Source organism: Dreissena polymorpha, chromosome 10 (genome assembly GCF_020536995.1).
Source record: "Dreissena polymorpha isolate Duluth1 chromosome 10, UMN_Dpol_1.0, whole genome shotgun sequence".
NCBI classification, from domain to species: domain Eukaryota; kingdom Metazoa; phylum Mollusca; class Bivalvia; order Myida; family Dreissenidae; genus Dreissena; species Dreissena polymorpha.
In genome coordinates this window covers 61,569,722-61,593,610 of record NC_068364.1, presented here as the reverse complement: position 1 = coordinate 61,593,610, position 23,889 = coordinate 61,569,722, and the positions used below count along the sequence as shown (strand labels likewise).

The 23,889-nt window shown below is 33.4% G+C and overlaps 1 long non-coding RNA gene across 5 annotated transcripts in view; it reads left to right on the top strand.

The window, feature by feature from the left end:
• Window positions 1-23,889, top strand: part of LOC127847730 (uncharacterized) — a 32,626-nt gene that overhangs the window by 5,120 nt on the left and 3,617 nt on the right. Inside the window, exons 3-5 of one of the 5 annotated variants that reach the window (XR_008034138.1) lie at window positions 239-372; window positions 7,299-7,403; window positions 13,833-16,548. This is a non-coding gene — a long non-coding RNA (uncharacterized LOC127847730). Of the gene's footprint in view, window positions 1-238; window positions 373-7,298; window positions 7,409-13,832; window positions 16,549-18,259; window positions 18,370-23,889 lie in introns of those variants that run through there. The other 4 variants (XR_008034139.1, XR_008034142.1, XR_008034141.1 and 1 more) reach the window with 4 other exon arrangements.

Below are 23,889 nucleotides of genomic sequence, written 5' to 3'. Positions count from 1 at the left end.
GTTACGTTTTTGCTCTCAATATATCCAGTTTTTTTTTTCCAATCTATATCGATTTGCACAAACACATTAAGTTTGATCAATGTTAATACATACAAACAATTAAGATATTGAATAGCATTTTCATATAAAATTATCATCGTACGTCAATTACTATATGTGTAAATATTTGCCTTGGTAGTTTATATTGTAGAATGTATTTGCTAAAAATTTAACATTAAAACGTGATTTGTTGTTTCAGTTTGAAGATAAAACCAAGCCTTCTGTAAGTAAAAGGACGGTTACATGTCGTAAGAAAACTACTTCAAGGCCCAAATCAACTTCCACAGTGACGCAGAAGATTAGTACAGTACCATCAGATAGGAATACTGCAAGGTAATAACATAGCAATAAATACAATTGATAAATCATTACAAAGATGTTCATTCCTTCAAGGGTTAATTTGTTGTAGTAATAAGTATTATATTAAAATTTATGATATTGTTTTAATGAAAGTCTATAAAGGTCACAAGAGGCTGTATTTAAATATAGTATAAAGTATAAAATTGTTAAATTCCATTGTATGTTTGGTGACAACAAATCCAATATATACCTATTTATGTTTCAATATAATCATCAATGTATAAACCTGCACTAGTTCTTAATGTATTGTAAGAACTGTAATTCCCCACCATAGGGGGAGGGATATTGTTATGGCAATTGCCGTCCGTTCTTTCCCCCGTACTTCAATATTTTGTTCACACCCACATTTTGTACTTTTTAGCTCGGCTGTTTTTGGAGAAAAACTGAGGTATTGTCATAGTCAGCTCGTCCACTGTCCGCCGTAGGCGTCGTGCTCAAACCTTAACATTGGCTCTTGAAGATAAGTGCTTCCACGTACAACTTTGGAACTTCATATGCACATGCACCTTGATGATTTTTACATGCCATGCCCATTTTTGGGTCACTATGTCAAAATTCAAGGTTGCTGTGACATCTAATATGAAAATCAAACATAACATTTACACCTACAATTTTTAAACTTCATATGTACATTCACCATCCTCATTTTTAAAGGACACACCCACTAGGTCAAGGCCAATGTTACCTATTTAAAAAATAAACAATGAATAAAAATACAAGCTTCCGCAGCCGAGCGTGGCACCCCTTATGCGGTGCTCTTGTTTTGGATGATTTCATTGAAACTTGGTACACTGTATTTATATATATATGGATAAGAGTATGATGCACGCCAAATGACATTGTACACCATCTGTTAATAACGTATTTTAGGCCCCTTAAGTTATGAGTATATGTACCTCGACGTCAAACAAATTGCAACACAAGTTTTTTTTTAGTTTTTTGTAATCAGTATATATGTTTAGGTGTCGAAGAAAAACCCTGAAAAAATATCTCATCGAAAACTTGATTTATGGCAGATAGTTTACGAGCACCTGTTCTTTGATAAATTTCTTAATAAAATCTCTGTATTTTCAATATGTGTCGCTCTCTTGGCTTTGTTTGCTGTAAACTTGTAGTTATTTTGGTGTCAATCTGTATTTAATAAATGTATGAATAAATTTTAAAATGAACTCAATTTGTTTTATTCTTTTTTGTCATTTATTATTATTTTTTTACACTCTCATCTGCATTATAGCATTACCCCACCCACGCGTAAATCGATGTAAAAAATATGCATAGAGCTACCATTACAAACTATTTAATTTTTTTACATATGAATTACAAAAATAATATACAACAATAAATTACACTAATAATCTTATTCATGAGGTAGCTAACGTTTTAAAGTCGGAAAAGTCTTCGTTACTTCATTTACATATGAGCTTATATTATAAATTACACAAAAATGATTAAATACAGATACGGATTTCATTAAGTTTATAAATTCAAATAAACAAGTAGTGTAACGATTATAAAGTCAGTATTTTGAAAATGTTTGGTAATTTACGCATTTTTGTACGTTACCAAATTTACAATTTTCAAAATCAAACCTAATAAGTATGTACCTTTCAATGTATACTACATGTTAACTTCTAACGAAGTGTATCGACTAGTTTTTAATCAGTGATCCTCAAATCAAAATGACTAGTTGTTCATCCTGTGCCACGACAACCACCACATCTTTGAACAATATCCGTTTTCCTACAAGAGCATGTAAAGTATCAGATTTACAGTTGCAACTTTATACTATTCAAAAATTTTCTGGTGAACTGACAGATGCGCTTTAGTAGTTTATTTTTGTTGAATTCTCTGGTCCTTGAACATTCCAAAAATATGTTTTCACACTTATTTTCATCTTATGACCTAAGGACATGCTTGATATAGATGTTTGGTGTAAAAGATGTTGTTACATTAAAGATTATTTACAGTTTCAATCGATGAATGCTGTTTGAAAAAACACGCGAAATGTCATAGCACTCTCAAGTATTTTTTATATTAAGCTGCATTTCGGTAAAAAAAAAATATGGAAGGAAAACGTTTAATCAAAATTTAATTTGATCTGACTATTTATACCATTTGTTATCTTGACATTATTTTAAAATATGAGCATACAGCATTATGTCCATTAACACATGAGACAACTCCATGAAAATTGCTATAGTTTATGTCAATCCTCTGGGGTGCTTCACATTAAACAACCATAATAATTTGGTTTAAGGTCAAAGTCACACATTCAGGTCAAAGGTCAAATTTTTTAAAATTATAATGTAGTAGTTCGTTTAATATGCATCAAGGCACTATTAAATAACTGTCCACAATTGTTCGGCGTTATGTAGGTGATTGTCAAATCTAATATCCAGTTTGCTAGTGTTTATTTGGCGTGTTATATAAATCAACGAAATTGATTATTCATTTTATATATTGTTCTTGGTTCATTTGTAGACGAAGCAGCATCTTCAAAAACAAAGTTTGTTGGTAGACAAATTAAACATAAATGGAAGTTGTGCATTGATTCTAAATACCGAGTGGTATACTGGCTATGTAACATCCCTTTTGTCTGGAGTAGATGGGAATTAAAATGCAGTGTATGAAGTGCTATATGACAATGATGACGAACCTTACATGATTGACCATCTTGTAGAAGACTTTCAAGGAAGGATCAGTACAGCTTTTTGGATTTATAGGGTATAATCTCACATACATATATGTTTTTAAATACTGTGAATAACATTGCATGATATTTTTAAACAATTAATGTTGCAATGTCACTATGTGATGAATAATATGCCCATAATTTCAACTTGCATATTGTGTAATAACCCTCCTTATTAGCTCACCTAAGCACAATGTGCTCATGGTTATTTTTTTATTCCGTTTTGTCCGTCGTGCAACATACGGTATGCATCATGCTGCATCGTCATTTAACTTGTTTACCCTATAGAGGCCACATTTATTGTATATGTTTAATTGAAATTTTGTCTGAAGATTATTGTGTCTCAATTATATTTTGAATGAGTAAAGTAATTATATGTGTGGTTGAAAAACATAAGTGACATGGGGCGTGGCATTTTTTCCTTATATGACTATATATGGCTGTACTTAAACCTTGTAAACACTTTAGTGGTCACATTTATTGTACGATGTTAATGAAACTTGTACAGAAGATTCATACCAATAATATATTGGATTAGTTAAAAAATTATGATGGTTGAAAAACATGTATGCAAAGGAGGCGGGGCATTTTTCATTACATGCCTATATATGGCTATAGTAAAACATTGTTAACACAATTTATGCCACATTTATTGTCTGATGTTCATGTAAATTGATCAGAACATTTGTAACAGTGATGCATTGAATGAATTTTAAAATGTTTCTGTCTGTTTGAAAAGCATTGCCGCCAAAGGAGTGGGGCACTTGTCCTTATATACATATAGTGAAACCTTGTTAACACTATAGAGGCCACATTTATTGTGTGATTTGAATGAAATTTGTTCATAAAATTGGTGTAATTATATGTTTGATGATTTGGAAAATTGTTAATTTTGTTTGAAAAACATGGCTGCAAAGGGGTGTGACATTTTTCCTTATATGGCAATATATGGCTATAGTAAAACATTGTAAACAGTATAGTATTATGAAAATGTCACATGCAGACAGAATATATATTTTCTTAGTACTTTTCTTATCATTAAAATTAAAATATAGTAACTTTTCCAACAAATATAAAATAGTAAATATAGTTTAATGTCACAATTGGTATACCATACTTAAAGTAGTTCCTAATTTTGTTTGTTACTTTTTGACATTTGTTGATGTTTTTCTTTTGCATGTTTTATGATTGTTGGTGTGTGTTGTGGTGGAATTCTCAATGTCGTACCTACAATTAAGTGTATACAATCTTTTCACCAAAGGAATTTTTTATTTAACTCTGTTAGTTAATTTGATATTTTCATGCATGCAATGTATAATTCTTCAAAAGCAAATTTTGCATATTTATTTTTTTTCATTTTCATTTACTGATATGTTCTACAAGTATTTACGAGCATATTAACATATAAATTGAATTAAATGACATAATATTTATTGAACTATCCCTATTTGAAGAATACACCTTTTGACACTTTACATGAACCTTAAGCATGTATTCAACTTCTTACTCACGTTTGTGAATGGTAATATCAATTGCATGTAATCAATTCCTACTAAGTCTGTTTATATGTTTGCTCCTTTTTGCAGCTCCTTTTTGCATAAGATTCTTTGAAATCGTAAAACCCCATGGCTTGAAATCACATTTTTGTCAAACGTCAGCCATCTTACTTCCTGTGTTCGTAACGGTTGAATTGTTTCAAGTCAAGGTTATCGGCAATGAATAGAAAACGCCAACATCGTTTCATGGTATTATGCACCGCTCTTTTATATTGTCATAATTTAACTGCGCTCCTGTTTAATTCTTATTTTAAGCCCAAGATGGCTGACATTTGTCATTTTTACTCAGTCATTTGTTAAGTTAACGTTCGAATGTAGTTAAGTCATAATGACGTCATTGACCAGTATTCGTCACGACTACTTTTTGCCCATGTATTCTTTGTCATTGGCCAATAACGTTAGTTGGTCAATGACCACCTTTCGACCACTTTTCGCCCCCAGATTTTTGGTCGATCACACCACAGAGTATATAAGGAGCCAATTTTTTGCTCCGAGTCAGTCTCGCTCAGTCTTTTTATTGGAACCATCTCTTCGTCATTTTTAAAACAGAAATAACTTAAAATTCAATCGAGTACGTGGTTTTGAATGTTATAACTTTTAAATGGTTTATTTTAATACTGGAGAGTTTTACTAACAGTGTAACATGAAAAGTAACTATTTTAACGTAACCTTAAGAGTTTTACTAACAGTTAACTATTTAAACGTAATCTACATGTATTGTATTAATGCACTTCTGTGAATTGATCTGTCTTTGATCAGTCGAATATATTGAAGACTTTTAAAAATCGCTAGCTATATGAGAACAATTTGTAGGTCTGTTCAAAAAGATCAGTGTATATATTACACAGAATTTGTTAGACAGTGGGTGCCTGTATACATGTAATATTATATAATTTTTGAACACAAGGGAAACGGAAATTAACAAATAAATAAGCAGTTTGAAAAGTTCATAGTCTTTGGTCATTTTATTAAAAAATCTAATATCTTAGAATTTACTAAGCCGTTGTAAACATGATTTGATGGTAACACAATCGGTTAAAACGCTACAATATCGTGTTCATTGACGTTAACCCATTTATGCCTAGCGTCTAGAAAAAAGGCCTTGGCAGACAGCGTAGACCAGATGAGACGCCGCATGATGCGGCTTCTCATCATGGTCAGCGCTGTTTGCTGAAAGGAATTTCTGTTAAGAAATATTATAAATATAGAAATAAATGTACAAGACATCCCTAATTTTGGAAGTAAATTGATTCAATTTAGAAGGATGGGAGAGTCCACTAGGCATAAATGGGTTTAAGCAATCCACTATTTGGAGATGCTCGGCTATTACCTTTACAAAACACATATGAGTCGCGTTCTGATAAAACTGGGCATAATGCATGTGCGTAAAGTGTCGTCCCAGATTAGCCTGTGCAGTCCGCACATGCTAATCAGGGACGACACTTTCCTCTTTATTGACATTTTTCGTTTAAGTGAAGTCTCTTCTTAGCAAAAATCCAATTAAGGCGGACTGCACGGGCTAATCTAGGATGACACTTTACGCATATGCATTAAGCCCAGTTTTCTCAGAACGCGACTCATATCTATTTCAGTTGTCCAAGGCTTCATTGTAGAAAACAAAACGCATTGACATATAGACAGTGGTTCGGATAAAGGATAAAACCCTCTCCACCTGATTCCACATAGGTGTGTGACAAAACGAACTTCTTCCTTATGCATATACTACTGGTTTAGAATAACTGTACACGTGGTGTAAATTCTTCGAGATCATTTCACAATAAGACATCCATAAATATATTATAAAAATATGGTTAAAACGTATAAAACAATACGACAACATTGTGATCGTATAATTAAATCCTTAACTATCCATGTAACATTTCCTTCTGTAGTAACTCTAGCATTGAACACACCTAAAATAAGAACCGTGATGCTTGTCTTCTTATTTATTGTTTGATATACACATGACTATTATCATGTATTATTCTGAATCAATAAATATGTGCCACGCTCTGTGAAAAGTGGGTTTAAAGGGACTGTCAACCACGACGACGAAGAAAATAAAAGTTACAAAATACCGTATTTTTTACAATTATTAGTTTATATTCAATTTGATTAAGATATCACGACTGGTTTATTACATTACTTAAAAAAGTTTATATTTTCAGTATATTCGGTAATAAAATTTCGCGATGTGAAATCAAAAGTACATCGCGAAATAGCTGACATAACGATATACACACTATAAATAACGCAAGTAGATTGATCATTTATATATAAAATATATTCAATTCACTACGCATGCACAATTTGCATTCCTGGGTTTACCATGTGACGATTATGATAAATCTAATGGCATTATTTATATTTAACTGGTATTACCTGGTAGACATACCCAGTAAAATTTATTACCAAATATACTGAAAATATAAAAACTTTTGTCAAGTTATGTTATATAATGCTAATAGAATCTTAAACACGAGTTTTGAGGAAAATGTTTAAATGTAATTTACGTTACGATTTTTGTACGTTACCAATATTTACAAATTTCAAAATCAAACACTATAAACAAAACAATGTTGCATACATTGTACTGCTTGATACCACAGTCTTAACGCAAACGGCATGTGTAGTTTAGTTTGTTGTTTCAGTGTCATCACTTTCATCGTCAAGGAGAGGACTATTTGTGCATCCTGTGCCACGACAACCACCACACGCTGGTGAACAACCCAGTCCGTGTTTCCTACAAGAGCATCGTAAAGTATCAGAGTTTTTACAGTTGCACTTTATACTATTCAAAAATCTTTCTGGTGCAGCTGACAGATCTGTTTTAGAGGTACAAGTCTTTGTCTATATTGAGTCCATCCCCATTGGAGAGGATCAATGTCATTACCTATCCATGCTTGGATTTGATGGTATACTCTATAAAAGTGGTACTTAGCAGCAGCAGACGTTGGGGGAAAAGTTCTAACTTGAACAATGTGTTTACTTTTTGCCGATTGTGTAATGAATTTTTGATATCTAAGATTATCCAACGTGTCTGTATTTTTGCCTTTATAGATGCTAATCAAAGCATTCTCACCAGCTTTTGCAACTTCCTCGTGTGTCGCGTCTTCCTTCATGAATACAGCACTTTGATCTTGAAAACGATTGTATGATGCAACTTTTTCAGAACTGTGCCTTTGCCTATACCAAATACCCTTGAAGTTGTGTCACAGCCAGTTAATGCATGCAAAAACAATAATTGATCACATGTTTCATTTGTCAAAACTGATCTAGTTTCGTTAATATCCCATATTTTCTTCTGATTTAAATACTTGTCAGATGTAAATATATTTTGTTGTCTGAGCTCGACTGGTAAATCAAAAGAACTAACAAGTCTGTGTCTTCTCCTATGACAACAGTTGTGGCATCAAGGGATACTTAAGAAGCGGTTTTAGCGATGAGAACATCAGCGTCACTTATTGCTTTTTTGACTGTTATGTCACGTGCTTCTAAATGATTTGATAGTAAATCTATGAACCGTTGTTTATTTTTTGTGTTGATCAAAACCGAGTCTTTCTTAGTTGTAAATGGTGTTTCGCCATTGAATTTAATCTCAACACCTTCAATTCCTTTCGACCTACGTAAGTGTGTTTCATCTTTTGTCGAAGGACCGTTTGAGTAGCCATCAAACACAACATGGGCTTTTCCGTAATGATTGCCAACAAAATCTGCATAAGTTTCACATATATCGTCAAAAGACGCCCTATATTTCCACGGAAACCTTTGAATCAATGATCCACCATCTAGGACGTACTTGATATTTGTACCTAGGTCCCCTTAAGCACCGCAGCTCCCTAATTCCCATATTGCATGGGCTAGATTTGGCTTCTCGGCCTCCAGAAGAAGCCCTCCACTGTCAAAGAGAGATAAAGGTCTACCACTAAGTTCATATTTTAACATTTCCTCCGGGTTGTCTAAAGCTGAATTAAATACAATCATGAGTCTTTGAAATAGTACTTGGGGATCTACATCACTACATTCAATGTCATCAGCTTTAGTAATAGTCCGATTTGCTAAAGTTAGTGCTTCATCTTTGCGCTTAAAACTAACACTTGTTACACTTTTGTCTTCCAATTTTTGATGACTTTGGCACCAATATCTTTTTCTATGTCGACAGTTACTTAATCATTTCCAGTCACACCCGTTTCGATATTTCTCAAGGTTATTACCTCTGTAAATGGGTTCCGTTGCCTAAGAAAATCCAGAAAACATTGACGGTCTTTAGAGTCCCTTTCAATTCTAGCTTTTGAAGTTTCCTTGTGTTGGTTACTAGATTCCGACTCCGTTGCTACACCTGTGAACTCTTGCATAGCATGATTTACTTCGGCCATAGCAGGAGCAGACAATTACCACTGGGCTCTTTGTGATTCTGTCATACCCCTCCCTCGGTCAAACCCCCAACTGATTTCAAACTTCTCATCAATACCTGCTCTATAATCAAATCTGTGGACAGACCTCCCCAATACCGATCAGTCCTGCGTACAACGTGAAAACCTTAGCAGAATGCTTGATATACATCTGGTTTCCTATTCGGAAGGTCTAGCATTTCCTGGATATAAACATATGCAGTTTTCAAGTAGTTATTATGACCTGCCGCTGCGAAATATGGAAGCATCTTTTGCAGTGATTTTCTATGAAGACTCCAATTTCCTGTACGTTCCGCTTTAATAAATTATTTCAAATTGTCAATCATATCCATGTAAGTGAATATCCAGAGCCTAGCTGTTCTAAATTTAGACAAATATGTCTTCAGATTATCAAATCGTGCAATCATAGTGTTCACTTTAATGTCCGTTAATGAGTTTGGTACACACTTTTCAACTTTTAGTTCATTTATTATTTCATTAGCCTTTGCCACTTCTGATTCACTGAAAGGTTCAATTTTAAGCGTATCAACACAAGTGTCTTCAGTACTGACAAGCTTTTCTAACAGAAGTGTATTCAGCGCATCATCTACCAAGAAGTGACCCCTAACAGCGCGATTCACAGCTTTTTCATCCAACATATGTCCAACTGTATTTTCCGCATAGACAGTTGACAGAAGATCCTTCAGACCAGAATTTTCCATCGGACGCCCTATACACCCCAAAAAACTCATCTCCGAGTGAAATCCACCAAGTCTCAACACAATGGATTTAATTTCACTTGCCTCCGATTCATTCTTGATAATATTGAAAGCTTTCCAATATAGGGGTTGGTCAAATGATGATTTCGTGATTGTTTGGCTACAAAGTGTAAAGTCGAAAAAATGCAAGAAAGGTCACTTGAGCTCATGTCAATCATTGGCATAAATAACACTGTGGACTGACCGTGGTGATTTCCTTGTTGTATCACCTGCATTGTACCAGACCAGCCTGCCAACTCTATTTTCAATGGTCTTGCCACTTTCAATATAAATTCAAGCTCCTCTAATTCCTTATCACCAGAGACTTCACTCAGATGTTTAAATTTCAATTCTTCCATAAAATAGTTTGATTGTTTTTAAAATTTAATATTAATTTTTGCTGTTTGAATGACTTCATCATTTGAGACATTGATGTGTGGTATCACGTGTGCACTCTGTAGGTTTGGTGTTACTGTAGCTATGATACCCATTCCGTGAAATGTATGCAGACCATCAATTATACATATGTTATGATCGACATTGTCGGCTACAAACTGAACAAATTCATTACACATAGCTTCTATCTTTACACCATGCGTCACTGCTGCACTTTTTCATATGCACCTACTTCCTGACACACTGAAACCTGAAAGAAAAAGAGATAATATAATTACATTGTTCATGTGTCTGGACTAATAGATGGTTAAAACTAAATAAAATTCCTTTACATCAGCAAGTCGCCGAACTCAAAAATGATTAATGTAATATTAAATTACTTGTACTCGATCATGATACAAATAGGAAAGTGCAGCTGATTACGCACCATTTTATATTATAACTAAATAATGAATATTACAAATCTTGATTTGTTTAATAAATTGTAAAATCAGTTATAAAATACAGCTAATATGGCTATAATGTGTTATATACGTTTAGTAAAACATTACCTAAAATGAAGTCGTACTGAAAATATTCTCAAATTAATCTGCTACTTTCAGCTAATATGAAAAGAGAAATACGTTGATTTTCATATTACCTAGGTTGCTTAAACAGTCAACCATCATCTTTGATCCAGACATATGATGTACCATCACCCCTAACCCTAGCTGTAGCGGACAGATTAAACTCCTTGGTGTTGCTGTTTGCACTATGGATTGTCCAATCGATGCTATTTCCTTTTTGCCCTGCTTATTCTTAATGACCTTTTGAAGAAATAACTGCAGACTCTCAGGTAGATAATCTAAATTTGAAATTTAGGATGTAATTTCTGGGGCTTGGGGATAAGTATTTTTGCCTTTGTCCTTGGCTTTTATATCGTTTAGGATAAATCTATCAGCTGTAGATATGATTGCTGCCTTTTCAGTCTTACACTCGTCACTTTTGTTTCTTTTATAAAAAGAGTGAAGGATGGCATGCGCTTCACTTTTGAATGTAACAATATCGTGTTTGCCATTGATTTCAGCAATAATGATATTGTCTCCAAAGTACTCCAATATTCTTTTTTTCATACAAACAGAGCTGTACGAGTCATTCCAACATTTTTCACTCATAATATTCACCAGTTCGACAACACTTAATTGTTCATTTTCATGGCTTTCTAAGTATTTCATGGTATCTCAAAATGCCTCTGAACTTGCATTATTAGATGGCCTGCCTCTAACCTTTTTATTGACTTCACTATTGTTTCTGTATTTTTCAGGAATGTTCTTAAGTGTTCTAAAGTTACTGTAACAGCTTTGGTGATAGCGTGCTTCTGCAGCTGGAAGATCATTTACGACTTCGATTCTACCAAGAATATCACTTGCCCAATCATCATTTCTTTTTTCGCACAGAGCCTTAATTGATGCTTGAAAGTCGAATGTTTCTACTCTGTGTACAATATCACATTCTTCATCAAGTTTATTTTCATTTTAATTTTCTATTTTTGTTCCACATAATACGCAATTATGTTCGTCAATAAATCTACTTCCAGCTCTTGTTTTAGGGCTTCTTACTGTTTCGTCGTTGGCATCTTCTTGTTTCCTCTTCCTGTTGTAAGCATAACAGTACTCTTTTCTACAATCTTCGTGCACGTGCTGTTTAGGTCTAACATCTAGCCCATCATCTAAATTAGAAGGTTAAAAGATAATGAAAATGCCATGCGTTGCTTTTTGAAAAGAAACAACATGTGATAATATGGACATTATATGAAAATACCATCAATATCCAATTTTATATCTTAAATGAATTGAATAATTTGATCAAAATTTTTATATATGCATATTTTCATGAAATTGTTCTCAACATCTTTTTTCGTTTTGAAAAAGGCCTTGAATATAATAGAAAGAAACACTGTTTGTGACATACCTTTTGTTTTACTGTGAACAATTGCGAAAGCTTTGCTAATGGACGACCATCAATCTTCTTGCACAGTACACATACACGTTCATCATCATGTTCACTATCACCACTGAAATTGTTTTTTGATGCAATTAGTTGACCTACTTGAAAAATAAATGCAATACATGAATTTTACAAAACGTGTATGTAAATCATTGAAATAATTAAATCACAGTGACCAAAGACTAACAATTTATAATAATGGGTTTGATGACATCTGGCACTTGTCAAATAGTTGACAAATACCACTATTAGATTGTCTTTCCAGCTAGCTTGTGGAAGGTAATTTGTTCTCTAAACATGTCCATGCTCATGCACTTAAGGGGGACATATTGACTCTTCATTCACATTAAAAGTTAAATTCGTCACTAACTAAACTGACCTTTATTTATACCAGTTGTTTTATCAAACATTACTGACAAATATCTAAGAATGGCCCAGAGGTGTTGATATTGTTTCAATTTTTATTTATTATTTTCATAAACGTAAAGCATACCTCATATCTGCATTTCTGTTCTTGGACTACTCTCCTTCTTAGGTTAGCTAAAGTAAAACAAAAAACAATTGGTCAACTTTTTGTATATCGGTTTTGTTCAAATTACAGGACATTATGTACAATGCAAAATGTCGGACATGTATGTAAGATTTATACAGGCCCCAAAAATTAGTGTAAGATTATAAAGTCAGTATTCTTGAAAACGCTCTGGTCCTTTAGCATATCAGGACAAAACGAAACTGTTATTTTACATAAATAACCTAATAAGTATTTACCTTTCAATGTATATCTACATGTTAAGATCTTCTAACGAAGTCCTATCGACTAGATTTAAATCCTGATCCTCAAATAAAATGAAAAGTTGTTCGATAAGTAACTGAATAAACAATTACAATCTTTTAAAATATAACATTCTTCGCTAAACATATGTAAAATCGATATCCACTTTTCAACAAAAATATTATGATTTTCGTGAACTTTTGACCCATATGCGCTTCCGTAGTTTATTTTTTTGTTGAATTCTCTGGTAACCTTGAACATTCCAAAAATATGTTTTCACACTTTATTTTCATCTTATGACCTAAGGACATGCTTGATATAGATGTTTGGTGTAAAAGATGTTGTTACATTAAAGATTATTTACAGTTTCAATCGATGAATGCTGTTTTGAAAAAACACGCGAAATGCATAGCACTCTCAAGTATTTTTTATATTAAGCTGCATTTCGGTAAAAAAAAAATATGGAAGGAAAACGTTTAATCAAAATTTAATTTGATCTGACTATTTATTACCATTTGTATCTTGACATTATTTTAAAATATGAGCTAACAGCATTATGTCCATTAACACATGAGACACATCCATGAAAATTGCTATAGTTTATGTCAATCCTCTGGGGTGCTTCACATTAAACAACCATAATAATTTGGTTTAAGGTCAAAGTCACACATTCAGGTCAAAGGTCAATTTTTTTATAAAATTATAATGTAGTAGTTCGTTTAATATGCATCAAGGCACTATTAAATAACTGTCCACAATTGTTCGGCGTTATGTAGGTGATTGTCAAATATAATATCCAGTTTGCTAGTGTTTATTTGGCGTGTTATATAAATCAACGAAATTGATTATTCATTTTATATATTGTTCTTGGTTCATTTGTAGACGAGCAGCATCTTCAAAAACAAAGTTTGTTGGTAGACAAATTAAACATAAATGGAAGTTGTGCATTGATTCTAAATACCGAGTGGTATACTGGCTATGTAACATCCCTTTTGTCTGGAGTAGATGGGAATTAAAATGCAGTGTATGAAGTGCTATATGACAATGATGACGAACCTTACATGATTGACCATCTTGTAGAAGACTTCAAGGAAGGATCAGTACAGCTTTTGGATTTATAGGGTATAATCTCACATACATATATGTTTTTAAATACTGTGAATAACATTGCATGATATTTTTAAAACAATTAATGTTGCAATGTCACTATGTGATGAATAATATTGCCCATAATTTCAACTTGCATATTGTGTAATAACCCTCCTTATTAGCTCACCTAAGCACAATGTGCTCATGGTTATTTTTTTATTCCGTTTTGTCCGTCGTGCAACATACGGTATGCATCATGCTGCATCGTCATTTAACTTGTTTACCCTATAGAGGCCACATTTATTGTATATGTTTAATGAAATTTTGTCTGAAGATTATTGTGTCTCAATTATATTTTGAATGAGTAAAGTAATTATTATGTGTGGTTGAAAAACATAAGTGACATGGGGCGTGGCATTTTTCCTTATATGACTATATATGGCTGTACTTAAACCTTGTAAACACTTTAGTGGTCACATTTATTGTACGATGTTAATGAAACTTGTACAGAAGATTCATACCAATAATATATTGGATTAGTTAAAAAATTATGATGGTTGAAAAACATGTATGCAAAGGAGGCGGGGCATTTTTCATTACATGCCTATATATGGCTATAGTAAAACATTGTTAACACAATTTATGCCACATTTATTGTCTGATGTTCATGTAAATTGATCAGAACATTTGTAACAGTGATGCATTGAATGAATTTTAAAATGTTTCTGTCTGTTTGAAAAGCATTGCCGCCAAAGGAGTGGGGCACTTGTCCTTATATACATATAGTGAAACCTTGTTAACACTATAGAGGCCACATTTATTGTGTGATTTGAATGAAATTTGTTCATAAAATTGGTGTAAATTATATGTTTGATGATTTGGAAAATTGTTAATTTTGTTTGAAAAACATGGCTGCAAAGGGGTGTGACATTTTTCCTTATATGGCAATATATGGCTATAGTAAAACATTGTAAACAGTATAGTATTATGAAATGTCACATGCAGACAGAATATATATTTTCTTAGTACTTTTCTTATCATTAAAATTAAAATATAGTAACTTTTCCAACAAATATAAAATAGTAAATATAGTTTAATGTCACAATTAGTATACCATACTTAAAGTAGTTCCTAATTTTGTTTGTTACTTTTTGACATTTGTTGATGTTTTTCTTTTGCATATTTTATGATTGTTGGTGTGTGTTGTGTGGAATTCTCAATGTCGTACCTACAATTAAGTGTATACAATCTTTTCACCAAAGGAATTTTTTTAATTTAACTCTGTTAGTTAATTTGATATTTTCATGCATGCAATGTATAATTCTTCAAAAGCAACATTTTGCATATTTATTTTTTTTCATTTTCATTTACTGATATGTTCTACAAGTATTTACGAGCATATTAACATATAAATTGAATTAAATGACATAATATTTATTGAACTATCCCTATTTGAAGAATACACCTTTTGACACTTTACATGAACCTTAAAGCATGTATTCAACTTCTTACTCACGTTTGTGAATGGTAATATCAATTGCATGTAATCAATTCCTACTAAGTCTGTTTATATGTTTGCTCCTTTTTGCAGCTCCTTTTTGCATAAGATTCTTTGAAATCGTAAAACCCCATGGCTTGAAATCACATTTTTGTCAAACGTCAGCCATCTTACTTCCTGTGTTCGTAACGGTTGAATTGTTTCAAGTCAAGGTTATCGGCAATGAATAGAAAACGCCAACATCGTTTCATGGTATTATGCACCGCTCTTTTATATTGTCATAATTTAACTGCGCTCCTGTTTAATTCTTATTTTAAGCCCAAGATGGCTGACATTTGTCATTTTTACTCAGTCATTTGTTAAGTTAACGTTCGAATGTAGTTAAGTCATAATGACGTCATTGACCAGTATTCGTCACCGACTACTTTTTGCCCATGTATTCTTTGTCATTGGCCAATAACGTTAGTTGGTCAATGACCACCTTTCGACCACTTTTCGCCCCAGATTTTTGGTCGATCACACCACAGAGTATATAAGGAGCCAATTTTTTGCTCCGAGTCAGTCTCGCTCAGTCTTTTTATTGGAACCATCTCTTCGTCATTTTTAAAACAGAAATAACTTAAAATTCAATCGAGTACGTGGTTTTGAATGTTATAACTTTTAAATGGTTTATTTTAATACTGGAGAGTTTTACTAACAATGTAACATGAAAAGTAACTATTTTAACGTAACCTTAAGAGTTTTACTAACAGTTAACTATTTAAACGTAATCTACATGTATTGTATTAATGCACTTCTGTGAATTGATCTGTCTTTGATCAGTCGAATATATTGAAGACTTTTAAAAATCGCTAGCTATATGAGAACAATTTGTAGGTCTGTTCAAAAAGATCAGTGTATATATTACACAGAATTTGTTAGACAGTGGGTGCCTGTATACATGTAATATTATATAATTTTTGAACACAAGGGAAACGGAAATTAACAAATAAATAAGCAGTTTGAAAAGTTCATAGTCTTTGGTCATTTTATTAAAAAATCTAATATCTTAGAATTTACTAAGCCGTTGTAAACATGATTTGATGGTAACACAATCGGTAAAACGCTACAATATCGTGTTCATTGACGTTAACCCATTTATGCCTAGCGTCTAGAAAAAAGGCCTTGGCAGACAGCGTAGACCAGATGAGACGCCGCATGATGCGGCTTCTCATCATGGTCAGCGCTGTTTGCTGAAAGGAATTTCTGTTAAGAAATATTATAAATATAGAAATAAATGTACAAGACATCCCTAATTTTGGAAGTAAATTGATTCAATTTAGAAGGATGGGAGAGTCCACTAGGCATAAATGGGTTAAGCAATCCACTATTTGGAGATGCTCGGCTATTACCTTTACAAAACACATATGAGTCGCGTTCTGATAAAACTGGGCATAATGCATGTGCGTAAAGTGTCGTCCCAGATTAGCCTGTGCAGTCCGCACATGCTAATCAGAGACGACACTTTCCTCTTTATTGACATTTTTCGTTTAAGTGAAGTCTCTTCTTAGCAAAAATCCAATTAAGGCGGACTGCACGGGCTAATCTAGGATGACACTTTACGCACATGCATTAAGCCCAGTTTTCTCAGAACGCGACTCATATCTATTTCAGTTGTCCAAGGCTTCATTGTAGAAAACAAAACGCATTGACATATAGACAGTGGTTCGGATAAAGGATAAAACCCTCTCCACCTGATTCCACATAGGTGTGTGACAAAACGAACTTCTTCCTTATGCATATACTACTGGTTTAGAATAACTGTACACGTGGTGTAAATTCTTCGAGATCATTTCACAATAAGACATCCATAAATATATTATAAAAATATGGTTAAAACGTATAAAACAATACGACAACATTGTGATCGTATAATTAAATCCTTAACTATCCATGTAACATTTCCTTCTGTAGTAACTCTAGCATTGAACACACCTAAAATAAGAACCGTGATGCTTGTCTTCTTATTTATTGTTTGATATACACATGACTATTATCATGTATTATTCTGAATCAATAAATATGTGCCACGCTCTGTGAAAAGTGGGTTTAAAGGGACTGTCAACCACGACGACGAAGAAAATAAAAGTTACAAAATACCGTATTTTTTACAATTATTAGTTTATATTCAATTTGATTAAGATATCACGACTGGTTTATTACATTACTCAAAAAAGTTTATATTTTCAGTATATTCGGTAATAAAATTTCGCGATGTGAAATCAAAAGTACATCGCGAAAATAGCTGACATAACGATATACACACTATAAATAACGCAAGTAGATTGATCATTTTATATATATAATATATTCAATTCACTACGCATGCACAATTTGCATTCCTGGGTTTACCATGTGACGATTATGATAAATCTAATGGCATTATTTATATTTAACTGGTATTACCTGGTAGACATACCCAGTAAAATTTATTACCAAATATACTGAAAATATAAAAACTTAACAACTTTTGTCAAGTTATGTTATATAATGCTAATAGAATCTTAAACACGAGTTTTGAGGAAAATGTTTAAATGTAATTTACGTTACGATTTTTGTACGTTACCAATATTTACAAATTTCAAAATCAAACACTATAAACAAAACAATGTTGCTTACATTGTACTGCTTGATACCACAGTCTTAACGCAAACGGCATGTGTAGTTTAGTTTGTTGTTTCAGTGTCATCACTTTCATCGTCAAGGAGAGGACTATTTGTGCATCCTGTGCCACGACAACCACCACACGCTGGTGAACAACCCAGTCCGTGTTTCCTACAAGAGCATCGTAAAGTATCAGAGTTTTTACAGTTGCACTTTATACTATTCAAAAATCTTTCTGGTGCAGCTGACAGATCTGTTTTAGAAGTCTTTGTCTACTTTGAGTCCATCCCCATTGGAGAGGATCAATGTCATTACCTATCCATGCTTAGATTTGATGGTATACTCTATAAAAGTGGTACTTAGCAGCAGCAGACGTTGGGGGAAAAGTTCTAACTTGAACAATGTTTTTACTTTTTGCCGATTTTGTAATGAATTTTTGATATCTAAGATTATCCAACGTGTCTCTATTTTAGCCTATATAGATGCTAATCAAAGCATTCTCACCAGCTTTTGCAACTTCCTCGTGTGTCGCGTCTTCCTTCATGAATACAGCACTTTGATCTTGAAAACGATTGTATGATGCAAGCTTTTTCAGAACTGTGCCTTTGCCTATACCAAATACCCTTGAAGTTGTGTCACAGCCAGTTAATGCATGTAAAATCAATAATTGATCACATGTTTCATTTGTCAAAACTGATCTAGTTTCGTTAATATCCCATATTTTCTTCTGATTTAAATTCTTGTCAGATGTAAATATATTTTGTTGTCTGAGCTCGACTGGTAAATCAAAAGAACTAACAAGCCTGTGTCTTCTCCTATGACAACAGTTGTGGCATCAAGGGATACTTAAGAAGCGGTTTTAGCGATGAGAACATCAGCGTCACTTATTGCTTTTTTGACTGTTATGTCACGTGCTTCTAAATGATTTGATAGTAAATCTATGAACCGTTGTTTATTTTTTGTGTTGATCAAAACCGAGTCTTTCTTAGTTGTAAATGGTGTTTCGCCATTGAATTTAATCTCAACACCTTCAATTCCTTTCGACCTACGTAAGTGTGTTTCATCTTTTGTCGAAGGACCGTTTGAGTAGCCATCAAACACAACATGGGCTTTTCCATAATGATTGCCAACAAAATCTGCATAAGTTTCACATATATCGTCAAAAGACGCCCTATATTTCCACGGAAACCTTTGAATCAATGATCCACCATCTAGGACGTACTTGATATTTGTACCTAGGTCCCCTTAAGCACCGCAGCTCCCTAATTCCCATATTGCATGGGCTAGATTTGGCTTCTCGGCCTCCAGAAGAAGCCCTCCACTGTCAAAGAGAGATAAAGGTCTACCACTAAGTTCATATTTTAACATTTCCTCCGGGTTGTCTAAAGCTGAATTAAATACAATCATGAGTCTTTGAAATAGTACTTGGGGATCTACATCAATACATTCAATGTCATCAGCTTTAGTAATAGTCCGATTTGCTAAAGTTAGTGCTTCATCTTTGCGCTTAAAACTAACACTTGTTACACTTTTGTCTTCCATTTTTTGATGACTTTGGCACCAATATCTTTTTCTATGTCGACAGTTACTAAATCATTTCCAGTCACACCCGTTTCGATATTTCTCAAGGTTATTACCTCTGTAAATGGGTTCCGTTGCCTGAGAAAATCCAGAAAACATTGACGGTCTTTAGAGTCCCTTTCAATTCTAGCTTTTGAAGTTTCCTTGTGTTGGTTACTAGATTCCGACTCCGTTGCTACACCTGTGAACTCTTGCATAGCATGATTTACTTCGGCCATAGCAGGAGCAGACAATTACCACTGGGCTCTTTATGATTCTGTCATACCCCTCCCCCTGGTCAAACCCCCAACTGATTTCAAACTTCTCATCAATACCTGCTCTATAATCAAATCTGTGGACAGACCTCCCCAATACCGACCAGTCCTGCGTACAACGTGAAAACCTTAGCAGAATGCTTGATATACATCTGGTTTCCTATTCGGAAGGTCTAGCATTTCCTGGATATAAACATATGCAGTTTTCAAGTAGTTATTATGACCTGCCGCTGCGAAATATGGAAGCATCTTTTGCAGTGATTTTATATGAAGACTCCAATTTCCTGTACGTTCCGCTGTAATAAATGATTTCAAATTGTCAATCATATCCATGTAAGTGAATATCCAGAGCCTAGCTGTTCTAAATTTAGACAAATATGTCTTCAGATTATCAAATCGTGCAATCATAGTGTTCACTTTAATGTCCGTTAATGAGTTTGGTACACACTTTTCAACTTTTAGTTCATTTATTATTTCATTAGCCTTTGCCACTTCTGATTCACTGAAAGGTTCAATTTTAAGCGTATCAACACAAGTGTCTTCAGTACTGACAAGCTTTTCTAACAGAAGTGTATTCAGCGCATCATCTACCAAGAAGTGACCCCTAACAGCGCGATTCACAGCTTTTTCATCCAACATATGTCCAACTGTATTTTCCGCATAGACAGTTGACAGAAGATCCTTCAGACCAGAATTTTCCATCGGACGCCCTATACACCCCAAAAAACTCATCTCCGAGTGAAATCCACCAAGTCTCAACACAATGGATTTAATTTCACTTGCCTCCGATTCATTCTTGATAATATTGAAAGCTTTCCAATATAGGGGTTGGTCAAATGATGATTTCGTGATTGTTTGGCTACAAAGTGTAAAGTTGAAAAAATGCAAGAAAGGTCACTTGAGCTCATGTCAATCATTGGCATAAATAACACTGTGGACTGACCGTGGTGATTTCCTTGTTGTATCACCTGCATTGTACCAGACCAGCCTGCCAACTCTATTTTCAATGGTCTTGCCACTTTCAATATAAATTCAAGCTCCTCTAATTCCTTATCACCAGAGACTTCACTCAGATGTTTAAATTTCAATTCTTCCATAAAATAGTTTGATTGTTTTTAAAATTTAATATTAATTTTTGCTGTTTGAATGACTTCATCATTTGAGACATTGATGTGTGGTATCACGTGTGCACTCTGTAGGTTTGGTGTTACTGTAGCTATGATACCCATTCCGTGAAATGTATGCAGACCATCAATTATACATATGTTATGATCGACATTGTCGGCTACAAACTGAACAAATTCATTACACATAGCTTCTATCTTTACACCATGCGTCACTGCTGCACTTTTTTCATATGCAACTTCTTCCTGACACACTGAAACCTGAAAGAAAAAGAGATAATATAATTACATTGTTCATGTGTCTGGACTAATAGATGGTTAAAACTAAATAAAATTCCTTTACATCAGCAAGTCGCCGAACTCAAAAATGATTAATGTAATATTAAATTACTTGTACTCGATCATGATACAAATAGGAAAGTGCAGCTGATTACGCACCATTTTATATTATAACTAAATAATGAATATTACAAATCTTGATTTGTTTAATAAATTGTAAAATCAGTTATAAAATACAGCTAATATGGCTATAATGTGTTATATACGTTTAGTAAAACATTACCTAAAATGAAGTCGTACTGAAATTATTCTCAAATTAATCTGCTACTTTCAGCTAATATGAAAAGAGAAATACGTTGATTTTCATATTACCTAGGTTGCTTAAACAGTCAACCATCATCTTTGATCCAGACATATGATGTACCATCACCCCTAACCCTAGCTGTAGCGGACAGATTAAACTCCTTGGTGTTGCTGTTTGCACTATGGATTGTCCAATCGATGCTATTTCCTTTTTGCCCTGCTTATTCTTAATGACCTTTTTAAGAAATAACTGCAGACTCTCAGGTAGATAATCTAAATATGAAATTTAGGATGTAATTTCTGGGGCTTGGGGATAAGTATTTTTGCCTTTGTCCTTGGCTTTTATATCGTTTAGGATAAATCTAGCAGCTGTAGATATGATTGCTGCCTTTTCAGTCTTACATTCGTCACTTTTGTTTCTTTTATAAAAAGAGTGAAGGATGGCATGCGCTTCACTTTTGAATGTAACAATATCGTGTTTGCCATTGATTTCAGCAATAATGATATTGTCTCCAAAGTACTCCAATATTCTTTTTTTCATACAAACAGAGCTGTACGAGTCATTCCAACATTTTTCACTCATAATATTCACCAGTTCGACAACACTTAATTGTTCATTTTCATGGCTTTCTAAGTATTTCATGGTATCTAAAAATGCCTCTGAACTTGCATTATTAGATGGCCTGCCTCTAACCTTTTTATTGACTTCACTATTGTTTCTGTATTTTTCAGGAATGTTCTTAAGTGTTCTAAAGTTACTGTAACAGCTTTGGTGATAGCGTGCTTCTGCAGCTGGAAGATCATTTACGACTTCGATTCTACCAAGAATATCACTTGCCCAATCATCATTTCTTTTTTCGCACAGAGCCTTAATTGATGCTTGAAAGTCGAATGTTTCTACTCTGTGTACAATATCACATTCTTCATCAAGTTTATTTTCATTTTAATTTTCTATTTTTGTTCCACATAATACGCAATTATGTTCGTCAATAAATCTACTTCCAGCTCTTGTTTTAGGGCTTCTTACTGTTTCGTCGTTGGCATCTTCTTGTTTCCTCTTCCTGTTGTAAGCATAACAGTACTCTTTTCTACAATCTTCGTGCACGTGCTGTTTAGGTCTAACATCTAGCCCATCATCTAAATTAGAAGGTTAAAAGATAATGAAAATGCCATGCGTTGCTTTTTGAAAAGAAACAACATGTGATAATATGGACATTATATGAAAATACCATCAATATCCAATTTTATATCTTAAATGAATTGAATAATTTGATCAAAATTTTTATATATGCATATTTTCATGAAATTGTTCTCAACATCTTTTTTCGTTTTGAAAAAGGCCTTGAATATAATAGAAAGAAACACTGTTTGTGACATACCTTTTGTTTTACTGTGAACAATTGCGAAAGCTTTGCTAATGGACGACCATCAATCTTCTTGCACAGTACACATACACGTTCATCATCATGTTCACTATCACCACTGAAATTGTTTTTTGATGCAATTAGTTGACCTACTTGAAAAATAAATGCAATACATGAATTTTACAAAACGTGTATGTAAATCATTGAAATAATTAAATCACAGTGACCAAAGACTAACAATTTATAATAATGGGTTTGATGACATCTGGCACTTGTCAAATAGTTGACAAATACCACTATTAGATTGTCTTTCCAGCTAGCTTGTGGAAGGTAATTTGTTCTCTAAACATGTCCATGCTCATGCACTTAAGGGGGACATATTGACTCTTCATTCACATTAAAAGTTAAATTCGTCACTAACTAAACTGACCTTTATTTATACCAGTTGTTTTATCAAACATTACTGACAAATATCTAAGAATGGCCCAGAGGTGTTGATATTGTTTCAATTTTTATTTATTATTTTCATAAACGTAAAGCATACCTCATATCTGCATTTCTGTTCTTGGACTACTCTCCTTCTTAGGTTAGCTAAAGTAAAACAAAAAACAATTGGTCAACTTTTTGTATATCGGTTTTGTTCAAATTACAGGACATTATGTACAATGCAAAATGTCGGACATGTATGTAAGATTTAAACAGGCCCCAAAAATTAGTGTAAGATTATAAAGTCAGTATTCTTGAAAACGCTCTGGTCCTTTAGCATATCAGGACAAAACGAAACTGTTATTTTACATAAATAAC